The following is a 13,561-nucleotide window of genomic DNA, read 5'->3' as shown; positions in this document are numbered from 1 at the left end:
GGGGGGGGGGGGGGGGGGGGGGGGGCTGCATTTCATGGCCAAGGGCATGTTACCAATATCTTATTTAAATTGCTTTCAACTTCATAAGCCTATTGCTTTCCTTTTCTCCTATCTTGCCATTTCCCCTGTTCTCAGTGTTTATAATCACCTACCTCCCTTTAAAAAGGAATACTTGAGGGATGATAAGCACTAGATGCCAAATATAGAGCCTTCAATAGAAACCACAGTTCCAACAGTCATACCTGGACCCTGTACAGAGAACATCAGATCTTTCCTGCCCATTCGAGGACACATGATCTGGTGCGAAGAGGCTAGTTACATTCCATTTGTCACCTGGGACTCACTGTTGCTCCCAGGAGCCCTGTTTAGGGTTAAATGTAAGAGTACTTTTCCTTCATCCAGCCTGGACGTTTTCTGTAGGTTACTCCTCTATATATGAGGTTTTTCATACTTCTATGTGGTATCAACTTCTCTATTCTTTAGCCACTATAATCATACTAGCATCTTCTACCCACTGTCTCCAGCATTGTTTGCCACAAGTTTTAGTGGTCCTGGGGTAGGAACAGAGATAACCTGGAAAAGCAGAAAAGCACTTCCACTGACCCCATCCCATAGCGTGTTTATCATCGCCTGGTTTTACATGGCCCATAAAAGGCTCTTAATGGGTAGAGAAGGGGAGGGTTCATTTAAGAGCCCCAATATTTTTAATGTTTTAGCCATTGGTCCTGTGCCATCCCTCCAGCTCTTAAAAATATGTCTTACCAGAGTGGAGAGATGACTGACATTTGGGGTTTGTCTTTTCCTGTGCTCCACCTGCATGGGAATATGATGCTTTCACCTTGGGAGTTTACATACCCAAGAGAGTTGCAAAGGAGATTTTAAGCTTTCAGGCCCTGTTGTTGACTCAGGCTACATGCTGAGTTCCTGCGTAAGGTGCCATATTTTCCTGCCCAGGAACAATGTACCCACAGCTTCTAATTCATCCTGAAATTTGGAAAGGGACAAGTAAGGCTCAGCCCAGCATCCTTCCTTACAGTCTACAGCCTTTTTTCACCTGTGCTGAATCCTAACATCTGTCTATTAAGAACACTTAATTAGGGCCGACCCTGTGGCTCACTCGGGAGAGTGCGGCGCTGGGAGCATAGCGGCACTGGGAGCGCCGAGGCTGTGGGTTCGGATCCTATATAGGGGTGGCTGGTGCGCTCACTGGCTGAGCGTGGTGCGGGCGACACTGAGCCAAGGGTTACAATCCCCTTACCAGTCCCCCCCCAGGTTCGGATCCTATATAGGGATGGCTGGTGCGCTCACTGGCTGAGCGTGGTGCGGGCGACACTGAGCCAAGGGTTACAATCCCCTTACCAGTCCCCCCCCCAAAAAAAGAACACTTAATTACCATTCCCAGCTTTGGAAGCGAAGAGGGAAATATGGGATAGAGGGTCGTGCTGGTCACCCATTAAAATAAGGGAGAACTCATACATGCATCTCCCGTGGGAGAGAAAAGAGAAAGTAGGAGACTTTGAACTAGATGAGACTTGAAGAAATGTTAGTTCAGGCTACCTTTCTGGCCTGTCAGGGAGATGGCAGGGATCATTCCAATTGTGTGAGTGGTTATATCCGACATCCAGGGTATCATCAAACTCTAGATTCTGGAATATTATTAAGGGCGATAATGCTGCTGGGAATAGAAATCAGTCAAGGTGGAGATTCAAAGTTAAAGGCCAGAACTAACACTGGCTAGGTTTTAGAGTTAAGGCCTATGTCAGAGTCTTATCCAAACAACAGACCCTAGCTGCAGACTTTTCTTCATTTGAAGCTGAGAAATAGCCATCAATTACTTCTGGAGATTTCCCTGTCCTTTGCAGAACACAAGTGCTAAGAAAGGAAAGAGTGGGAGAGTGGCACACAAGGAGCCCAGAGTGCAGTCTGCTGGGCACCCCTCATTCCATTTATTTTATTCCTTTCACAATACCTGCTGCACACACACCCAGATCCCATCTCCTTGAATCCTTCCCTGATCACATTATCTTAAAATCTCTTACCTGGACATCTGCAGTCCTTATAATCACAAAATAATACAGCTCCACATATTATTTGTATTGAATCCATATTTTACATCAAGAATGGAGTAAGATGTAGCCACTGAGGGCAGATGAATGATTTGGTGCTGTTTTTCGAACCAGGAGTGCAAGCTGCTTTTCTGGCCTGCCAGGGATGAGGTATGGATAACTTTATTTACTGTATTTAGAAAAGTGACATTATAGAGGTAGGAGGAAGAAGGAGTGCTCATGACAGCTTGCAACTGCTTTTGTGGTCCCAAACAGTTCATCTCTGGCCCCAAACCTAATGCCCCGTTCTGCCCTTAACAAAAACACCTTCCACAGCAGTTTGGCATACCCTACAGGGGGCTCAGTCTCTATCCCAAGGGACTCATCAAAATATTTTTTCTAACCACACATCTTCCTGTGAAATGTGGTTTTCTCAATCCTGTTTATTTCCAATGATATTTTACATCCCATACAGATTGAGACTTTGGGTCCCTCCTCTCTGCCTTTCCCTTCAAAGGCATTTGCCTTTCCTGATATTCTTAGCCCCTTGTGCTAAGTGATTAATAAGCATGTGTTTAAGCACTGGAATTGGGGACCCTGAAGCATGTGGTGAAGAGATGGGTTGACCAAGGAAATAAAAGCCACCTTGTCCTCAGAGTCTTATAGTTGTTGACTTGTCTCCAGGGTCTTATAGTCTATAGACCTAATAGCCCAACTAATTTGGGAGGCTAAGCAAACACCAAGCAATGTTCCTTGTCAATAAGGCAGACTCATAGGCACATGGTTCAGAACAAAGCCAGAAGTGGAGGATGGAGGGGCAGAGGTGGAGATCAGTCAGGGATGATGTTGCCTTTATCTGCCTATGCGTGATTCTCCCAAGTTTTTAAAAAGTTGATTTATTTAAGATAAATTTTGTGGATTTTGCTTTCATGTTTTAACTGGGAACTCCCTGGGAAAAGGGACTTGATGGTGTTTGTCTCTCTAAGACTGTCTCCCTGTCTCTGTGACTGTTTGTTCTGTCTCTGTCTGTGTGTATGTCTCCTGATCCAAGCTGGACCAGTGATTGGATCCTCAGTGTGGTCTGGATTTCTGAGTCCACCCTTTAACCAAGAGTCTGAATACTGTTCATTCATTCATTTCATTCCACATACCTGAAAGTGAAGCCTGGAACGCAAATAACATGCAAATCTGTGGCTCTCTGGCACTTTTAAAAACCAAACGTGTCTGTGGGGCCTGCCAGAGAACCCTACTGAGGCCAAACACACCACTCGGGACTTCCAAGCCACCCTGCTAACTGCATCCCTTGTCTCCTTGCACCTCTCCCTCATGCCTTTCTCTTCACAATATAACCTTACAGTAGTACTTCCCACTGCTACCTGTAAAACTCACAATCAAAAGAGTAAAACAGGAGAAAGCACCAACTTTTCACAAATCTAATGGGTTGGAGAAATGGTTTTATCTGTGTTGGGTTAGGAGAACCGTGTAGTCTCCAGGACATTCTTGAGTTCTAACATTTTTAGACATGGTTAGGATTTTTCAGCCATTCGAAAATGGTTGGAGCGAGGAGGGAAACCTTTTGGCCACCCTCTTTTTTCTGATGCCCGAATGTGGTTAAAGATAGCTAACAATTGCCTGGCTCTGCACTATCAACAGACAGGGTAAAGACTGTCTCTCAGAGTGGGGATCTGTACCCGACTGGGAGTCACAGTCAGCCTCTATCCCTAGCTGCTCCCTGGGTGCCTGGTCTTGGGCTCCACAGTAAGTTATGAAGGGAAGGGGGTGGAGGTGCCTGTGCCTCAAGGAATGCTCTCTAGACACTCTTCTTGAACCCCAGGAGAAATGTTTGACTTCCTTGCTTCCCGTTTCCCATCACTCCATCACCAGCTGATTATCTCTGTCTGCAGTGGCCTTGAATGCCCTGCGCTGTCAGTACACCGCCTCTCTAGCAGCAGCCCTACCGTTCCCCTGCCCACTCAGCCTCAGCCACACTGGCCTCTCTGGTGTTTGTCTAACAAGCCTCGCTTGCTTTCACCTCAGGGCCATTCTACTCACTGCTTCCTCTAGGCTCTGGTGGAATGTCATCCCACACCCCAATTCTCACACTCAATAGCTTCCTCACCCTCATTTTTTCTCTGTAGTACTTGTCTGCATCTAACTATATTACTGACTGATTTGTTCTATCCATCTCTCACTAAAAATGTCTGTTCTGTCCTTTACGTATCTCAGGTGCCTAGAACAGTTGGAGGAGGGAACACTGAAGGAATGAATGAAGTGAATGAAGTGAAGCTGTGCTTGACCTCCATTTTGATAGCCTCCAGACAGAACTGTGCCAAGTTCTCACCTCCTCATGTCTGGAAGCCTCAGGGTCTCTGGTTTCAAGTTAATTGTCCACCTAGCAGTTAGAGCTATCTTCTTCCAATAGTAATAATAGCAGTAAACATTATTGAGACCCTGGCTCCAGACTTATATGCCAAACACTTTATATGCACTACCTCATTTAATCCTCACAAGTCTATGATGTAGGTACTATGATTATCCCTGTTTCTCAGATGAACAAATGAGGAACATAGAGATTGAATATTGGCCAAAGTCTCACAGATTGTCAGTGATAGAAACAGGGACTCCAAGCCAAGAGCACATGACTCCAAAGCCCTTAAAAGCACTAGGATCTGCTGCTTCCACACAGCCAACACCATTTCATCTCATCAGGGAAAATGCCTGCCCTGGACTTCACGGGGGCTCTTCTAATGTGAAACCAAAGAAAGAACCTTCGATGAGGTCCACAAAGTCGCCATCCCTCTTTTCTCTTGTGAGCAGGATTGGGGTCCTTATTTGTATTTTCACTTCGTTTGGCAGGTCAAGGGGAATGGTAAGATCCCTCTGCCTTTGAGATAATTTTCTCTCGGCTTCTCCAGAGGGTATCAAGGAATTCTCCCCAACCATGACAACCCTTTCCCCAACTATTCTTTTTCTTGTGTCTCCCACTTTCATCCCCAGCTCTTGGCTGCCCACATTAGCAAAACTCTTTTCCCTCAAGGTCTCCGGTCCTCAGAAAGAGGAAACCTAAAGATTGACCTTGGTAAGGTAGTGAGATCCAGCAGATCAGCTCGTCCCTACAGAGGGCCTCTGGAGACATTTCTGGTGCTCCATTTTATCTTTTCACCTCTGTCTGTGTCTCACGCTCTCTCTCCTGTGTATGGAGTTTCCTCTGCCATTCCTACTGGTTTGAGAATCCCAGGAATGCAGAGCCCTGTGCCCTCCCTCTCTCCTCTACCTCCCACCCCCGTACACTGAACTTGTCTGCCCTGTAGAGGCCAATTTAGTTCAAGCTACAGACTGAGGGGGGAGGGGTCCTGCCCCTCTTACTGGAGAAGAAATACAGCGCACGCTCTCTTTCAACCCTTCCTCCCACCCTCTCTCCCCTATTTCTTTCCCAAATCAGTCTGCCACTTTCATCTTCCTCTTAAACAGATGGCCTTTCCCACCCTCACCCCTCACTGAAGGCCTCTCTTGATGGTAATTACTCCTAATTGTTTTCCCTTGGCTCAGGAAGCCTTTCCTTGCCTACCCTGGGCCAACAGCTCTCCTATGTCTGCTCAGAAAATGGGCTCAACTGTCACTGAAAGAGAGGCAAGCCTCTTTGGGCCTCAAAACCCTGGCTTTCTAGATCTAATCCAGAGGGAAGTCTCCCATTGGACTCTGCCAAGGCAAACTGCAGCACAGAATAGTGATCAAACTTCAGGAGCATTTTGCAGCAGCAAGGTCCCCTGAGGAGCTCTGAGCACTCCCTTTACTGGCGATCTCAGCACCTTTTGGCCAGAACAACAGGACTCTTAAATGACTCCCCACACCCCACAGCTCTTACCTTGGTGGTGTGGAACTGCCCATCTCTGTCAGCCAGCCACTCTGTCCACCAGAGGACCAACCTCCACCCCCACAGCCCCGAGTCCCATGTGCCATCCTACACCCCAGCCAATGGGGGCTTGAAACCATCACAGTCTCACACACACACTCACTTCTACACACACAGGGTAACTTTCTGTGCTCCTTATCCTGGTGCTCCCAGCTTCTGGATCAACACCACAGTAACTGGTGGTAGGGCTGGGGAAGTAGAGTGGAGAGAGGAAGGGGGGCCGTGGGTAGTGAGTGGGGTGGTGAGGAGAGCTTGGGGAGATGGTGCATACATTGCCCTTTCTCCTTCAGCAGGGCTGCTGACCCTGGTTCATTCTACCCTCAGAGGAAGGTCCCCAGTGGTCCAGAGCTCTTGAGAATGCTATCTACCCCCTGAAAAAGGATTGTGGGGTGTCAGCCAGGGAGAAGAGGACATAGAAATATTTCATTCATTCATTCATTTATTAACTCATACATTTAATAAATAAATACTTAGTTCCTACTATATGCCAGGCCTGTGTTTTAGGTGCTGGAAATTTCCTCCATCTCCTTGTTCAAGCACATAACACTTTGCTCTAGCCCCAGCCTAAACTATCTTGCCCCAGGGCCCAGTTTCATGACACCTGGCACCCCAGCAGCATGAGCTGCATCTCTTCCCATCTACCTCCACCCGGACTCGTTGGTGCTCTGCCCAACTGCAGAGTGCCTTTTCTAGTGGACCAAGCAGCCTCTGCAAAAAGAGGCCTGAGAAGTAGACACAGAGATGGAGAAAAAGCTGGTTTTACCCAACCCCACACCTGCAAAAGAGTTTCAAAAACACACCATAAAGGGTCTGGGCTGAGAGATTTCCCTTAAATTCGGGGATAGGATAATTGTACTTCTAGACCTAGGTCTCTCCTTCCTTCTCTCCCATATTTGGGCCAGGGAGTCAGCTTAGGTTTTTATCAGAATTTTATAGGTATCTAAGAGTCTTTATTTATTTACTCATGCACCCATCTACCCAACTCTCCATCCATCCACCCATCAATCCATCCACCTACCCATCCATCCATTCATCCATCCATTTCCTCACTTATTCTTTTAGAACCTACTTTGTGCCAGGCAGAGGGACTGGTATGGTCACTGGTCTCTGTGGGCCTACCCTTTGATCCCCAGTGTATCTCTCTCACTCTCAGCTACTTCCTCAGAACCCACACCTCCATTCTCCCTCATGTAGAGGACCAGACTCCAACCCAGGCGGTCTCCCAATGGGTAACTAGAAGTCCTGAACCAGAGGCCACTGGTAATCAGGGCCAGCCAGGGGCATGGAGACCAGGCTAGCAGTTGGTGGAATGTGGAAGGCACCCAGCCAGGCCACTGAGCCCATCGCTGTGGTTTGGCTTCTCTGGTGAAAAAATAGCAAGCTTGGACAACTGTCTCTCTGTGTCATGAGCTCTGTGTTTCTCCCAGACAGGAGTCACTCCATTAAACAAACCACAGCCAAGGGCAACAGGGGCTGGCCCAGAGAGCACTAGAAGAGGTGGTGGGAACATGGGGTTTAGGACAGGACTTGAGCCAAGTCTGTTCATCTCAGGCACAGTGGTGCAAGTGAGGCCAGTCGGCGGGATGGAGGTATGAGTGGGCATGGTGGAGCTGCACGTGAGGCAGGAAAAGAGAAGCCACACCCAGACTCACGGGCACAAGGGAGGCAGACACAAAAGCAAATAAGGTCGGCTTCCTAGAATGTTTTAGGACATTAGCTGAAGATTTTCCCCCCAAAAGTGCCCAGCTGGATAACAGGAGGTGACAATAGGGTTGAGAACATAAGGTTATGACAGGGCACCAGAAGGGTGGGGTGTGTGTGTGTTGACTATTCTATATATGAGATTGAGTCTGTATAATTTCTTTCTGCTGTGTCTTCTACTTCATTCTAAAATCAGAAGGACACTGAGTGGTTTGGGCGTCTCTGGACTTCTCCTCCCCTTTCCACATGTGGCTGAGGGTGAGTTAATGGGACCTGTACACACAGAGGCTCACACAACCTTGAAGACAGAGGCCCATTCATAGTGGGAGCACCGCAGCACCTCTCTCCCAGGCTGGCCTGCAGTCTTGGTTCTGTACCATCGACAAGCGCAAGTGAGAGACGTGCGCCCTTGCACATGCAGCATTGCTCTCAGCCCTGTTAACCCTTCTCCACCATGTGCAGGGTGCCTCTTGGCTCTTAGCTTGGACTCTGGCTTTGCTTTTCTCCATCCCTTTTACCCAACCCTGGACCCACCTGAGTTAACCCTTGAACAACCTCCTCAGGACCCCAGGCAGTCCATTTTGGTGGCACTTGCAAATCTTCCCAGTGCCCAGGAGAGGAAGTGAACACAACCTTGACCAAAGAACAGCATGGAGACATTGCCTTCCAGTTGGAGGAAGAGAAAGGACTATTAAAGTCTGGTTCAAGTCATAACTAGGACACTAGCAAGCTGTGGGAACTCAGGCAAGTTATTTAACCCCTCTGGACTTGACTCTGAACTGTAAGGTGAGAAAGAAGAGCTTGAGTAGGAATAAACCTGAGGGCCATAGATAAACCCACTGAAATGATATGCAAAACATGTGCTGGAGAAAGATTTCACAAGTTTAGCCATCTTCTCATAGGCCCCTTGAACCCCTTCAAAACTTAAGAACCTCTTGCAAACTTCTTGAACATTCTAGGACTCTATATGAATCAAGTCCTTTGTAAGTGGAACACACATGGCTGTTATAGTCCACTCAGTCATCTAAGGTCGGTGTTAACCTCACCTTTCCCCTAGTTCCTGAAGTTTCCCCACATGACCCCCATTGCTATATCCCCAGGTTGAGGAACCACACACCCTATCACTTCCATGAAGAGCCCAGCTCAGGCTCAGACTGATGCTCTCCCATCCGATGGACCCATTTGGTGGATGTCAGAAACAATACCATGATGCCAATATCTGTTGAGGACTTACTATGTGCCAGGCATTAATAAAATGAGTAATATCATAATTCCCATTTTACAGATGAGGAAACTTAGGCTCAGGGAGACTGTCATTTGCTCAGGATCACTTGACCAGCAAGTGGCAGAAATTAGCACTGAAAGCAGGTCTGTCAAACTCCGAAGTCTTTACTATTGAAAGAAAAGGAATGAGAGGACATTGAGGGGATTTCCCCTTCCCTGGTGATGTTTCAGATGAGTTGGGCACCTCACTACAGCATTGGGGGCACAAAGCTGCATGAGAAACCCCTCTGGGGAGAAGAGGCCAGAGCCAGTAGTCTGCCCAAGCCAGTCCTTGGGGGTATGAGGGCAGTGAGGAGACTGGGCCGAAGGCACTGGCTCTTCAGAGCTTTCGCCAAGGCCTGGCTCAAAGGCCTCTTTGTTCACTGCTCCCACCTTTACAAGGAGCTCTCCATCCCCTGGGTCATCAGGGACCTTGGGCTGCTCCACCAGCAAAAGAGTGTCTCTAGCCCCTCCCACCCTCAGCCAGAGAAAAGCCAGCCCCCATCATGCCAGGGATTTCTAAAAGAGTGGGTGGCTCAGTGACAAGGAGGAGGACTGCTAGGGATATAGTGTGGGCAGGAGGGACCGTGTCGGGGAGAATCAGACTGGGGGGCCTGCAAGCCACTTCTCCCAAACAAACACGTTTTACTTCTTTTGGAGGCAGAGGATGAAAGACTTATTAGCTCTTTATTTTTACAATACTTAAAAGAGTTTTGCAAATTCTTATTAATTTGCAATTATTAATCATTAATATTCAGTTAATTATCAATTAGTAAAGGACTCAGAATTTCCCCAACCACTTGCTGGTGCTGTTCCCCTATCTTCTTCTTTCTTATCCCCTCCCATTGCCCACTTCCAGCCTCTGCGGTAACAAAGAACAGGGAAAACTTGAAAATATGGCAGTTAGATTCTTGATGGATACCCCCGAACTTAATTCCAACCACTTTTACCCCCAGGCTGGAGTCTAGAAAGAATCAGAGTGTACAGGAAGGAGCCCCTAGCCCTATGGAGTTCTGGAGGATGTAGTCAGCTCCACCAGGGAGTAGGAGTGGGGAGTCTCCACCACCTCCCACTTTTTGCCTGGCCTTTCTGCGTTTGGGGGTCTATGTCCTTCCTGAGGGCAGGGATGGTAGTCATTGCTGCATTTCCCAAGCCCGGGAAGAATTTATAGCTCTGAGGGAGCCTCAGTTTCCACGACCTTGTTTCCTGCACCCCCTTTGCAAGGAAGAGTAGGAGGCTTTCCCAGGCAGCCTGGTTCCTCCTGCTTTCCTAGGACCCACATATGCACAGAACCATCTCAGGTGTGCCTGGTCTCTGCTTAGCAGTCACCTCCTGCTCCGACACAGGCTATCTTCCTACCCTGGCACCCTGGCCGATTTCACAGACAACTCCAGAGACTTCCTCTCAGTGCAGAGCAGTGCAACTGAAGGGCCCGGGAGCCTGTGATGGTGGGAAGTGCTCAGGGCTGGATGGTTAAAACATCGGGAAGGCAGAGGTGCTATGTGAAAAATTAACAATTTAATTTCTGATATTTTGTTTGTTTGTTTTTTAAAAGATGACCGGTAAGGGGATCTTAACCCTTGACTTGGTGTTGTCAGCACCACGCTCACCCAGTGAGCTAACCAGCCATCCCTATATGGGATCCGAACCCGTGGCCTTGGTGTTATCAGCACCACACTCTCCCGAGTGAGCCACGGGCCGGCCTGATATTTTGTTTTTTTTGAAACATCAAAGTAACCATCATGGCACAAGTCAGAACTTCGTTGGGCTTCTTTACACTTACTTTATTATTCAAATTGCTTTTATTTTGAATATCAATTTTTTCAAAGCTTGGCACTTGTAAAGTTTTTAATCCAGCTCCAGTGGCTCTGCATTGTCCCCAAACAAATGGAAAAGCAGCCTGAAGAAATCAGTCTTCCATGACCCCCAAAATGGGGGTGGAGGGATGTCAGCGTGCCCTAGAAAAAGGGTGCAGAATTTGGGGCTGTGGGGCATAGGTTCAAGCCTCAGAGCCATCATCTGCTAACTGAGGGGCCATAAGCTTACCCTCTCTGAACTCCACTTTCTCCCCTTTAAGGTGGGCATAATATTATCTATATACTATTTATCTACATAATGCTATCCTTTTATTTTAGAGGAGTGTAGTGAAAGTCAAATGGGATTGCAGATACCAAAGCACATTAAAAATAGTCACACATTAGTCATTAGAACAAAGGGTGGAGTGAAAGTCCCGGAGTGACCACTAGAATCTTTATGATGTCATCTTGTCCACCTCCCGGCCTAGTCCCACCTGAAGATATCCAGGGAAGGAGACCCCAGGCCTCCCTACTCTTATTCTGGGCTCACGATTTTGTGAGGGTGGTGTTTAAATTGTTGAAATAAATACCTTTTGGCCACATGAACAACAATGGGTTAGGTTTAATTCAAGGCAAATTTCTAAAAGGACTTTCCTTGCTTTGCAAACACAGCCCAACCAGGCCTGCAAGGGAAGTGGAACCGCTTTAAGGAGCCCCCACTGCATAAGGCTGCTTGTCACTGTGGTGTCAATGAGGACTGTTATCTGCAAGACCACCATCCTCTCGCTGGCTTTGGCGGGACAATCCCAGCATGCTGTTCCTGTCATTTGGGCACACTGTCGCAGCCCAGAGTTGAAAATAGGTTCCACTTGGATGGCCCTCCGCCCTGCATTTTTTACAGTGACTCTCACCAGACGCACAGATGAATTTATCTTCTCTGTGTGTGCTGTTCAGCTGTTTCTGTTCAGGGAACCACGAGCTCAATAAGCTCCACTGTTCTACCAAGCTGGCCAAACAGCTGCGTCTCTGTTCTCTCAGCCAGAGGTTGGGGCCTGGAGTACTGCCTGCAGGAATTCCAGAATTCTCGAATGTTAGAGCTGGATGAGACCTCAGCCCTCACCTAGTCCTGCCCCAACCACTGTACAGATGGGGAAACTGAGGCCTAGAGAGGGGAAGGCTTAAGGAATATTAAGACCGGCATCCATGTTGTGCGGGAACACTGGTCTCTGCAAGCCTGGCCTGCTGGCTTCCCAGCCACAGAGATCTCAGGCTCCCCCAGGAAGCTCACTCTGTTGCTGAAATAATAGGAATGTTCTTCCTAACATCAGGCTAACATCGGCCTCCTGCCTCCCTCTAATGCTCGCCGGTTTTTTCAGTCTCCGTGGAGAGATGGGACTGACCTGCATAAAACAATTGGAAATAAATTCATCTTCTAAAGGAGTGGAACAGACTGTCCCAGGTCATTCTTCGGCAGCCTCTGCTCACCAGATTGGCAAGAAGGACCAGCACCCTGGGTCTCACACAGACTGTGAACATAGAGACCTGGATTCAAATCATACTCTATTGCCTAAGAGTTACAGGATGGTGAGCATGTTACTTAGTCTGTTTTAAGCATCGGTTACCTCATCTGTAAAAACAGGAATAATAGCAGTTTCCCCTTCCAAAGGCTGTTGGAGGATGCAGTGAGATAACATGAAAAGTGATGAAGCAGAGAGCTGGTGCATGGTCAGTACGCACCCAACGTTGGTTTTGCTGACACTGTTGTAAGAGCACAGACTCTGGATTTGTATTGCGTTGGTTTAAATCCCAGTTCCATTACTTACTACTTATCTTATTTGAACTTATTTAACTTCCCTGGGCCTCGTATTCCACATATGTTTGGATCTTTCAGTTGCAAGTTACCAAAATAAAATAAAATCTATTCAACTCAACTCTCTTAAACAATAATGGACTTCAATAATTCACAGGACTGAAAATCTGAAGGTCATGGGCGTTTCAGGAATAGTTTGATCAGGGATTCAGATTGTTCTCTGTGATTCTCTTGGCTTTGCCCTCCTGATATGTTGGTTCATCCTCACTGTGGCTCACCTGTGATCCTAAGACAGCTACCAGCAGTCCCAGCGGTCCCTCACACCTGCACATATCACAATCTAGCACAAAGAAAAAAGAGGGGTCTTCTCTTACCTCATCATTAAACCAAATTTTGTCCTCTACTTTGTTTGGAACAAACTGAAGGAATTTCTCAGGCATGAGTGATGGGATTAGCCTGATTGGCCCAAATCAACTGGGGCCAACTCCTACACTGAGAGCTGGGACTAGGGTTGACCCTACTCAAATTCAAGTTTGCTACACAATGGGAGTGGAGTGTGGTAGAGGCTAGGGGAGACAACCACACAATATCATTTGCATAGGGCATTCATAAGGGCTAAATGAGATAATGCATGAAAAGATTTTAGAGCAGTGCCCGACACATAGCAAGTGCCAACCACTTTATTAACCATTACTGTTATTAGTATCCTGAGTACGTGCCATAAGTACTTTTCAATGGTGTTGCTGAGGCTGGTTTGGGGTGCAGTCCCAGCAGCATCACCACACCTCCTGCTGCCTATTTCACAGCAGCCGTGCTGCTGCAGCCCCTCTCCCTGTTTCTTTCTCACCCGGGCCTCTGCTCAGCCTCAGGCCCCTGGGAATCCTTTAGGCCCTGTGGTGCCACCAGCCTGCTTTTGATCATGACTTCTGCAGCTCCCTTGCCCTCTCCCAGCTTCAGTGGACAGCTGTGCTGCCTGGACATATATCCCCAAAGCAGAGCTTCCTTTGTGGTATCTCAACATTTTAATTTCTGC

Source organism: Galeopterus variegatus, unplaced genomic scaffold (genome assembly GCF_000696425.1).
Source record: "Galeopterus variegatus unplaced genomic scaffold, G_variegatus-3.0.2 Scaffold1774, whole genome shotgun sequence".
Classification (NCBI taxonomy): Eukaryota; Metazoa; Chordata; class Mammalia; order Dermoptera; family Cynocephalidae; genus Galeopterus; species Galeopterus variegatus.
This window is presented reverse-complemented; position numbering follows the sequence as displayed.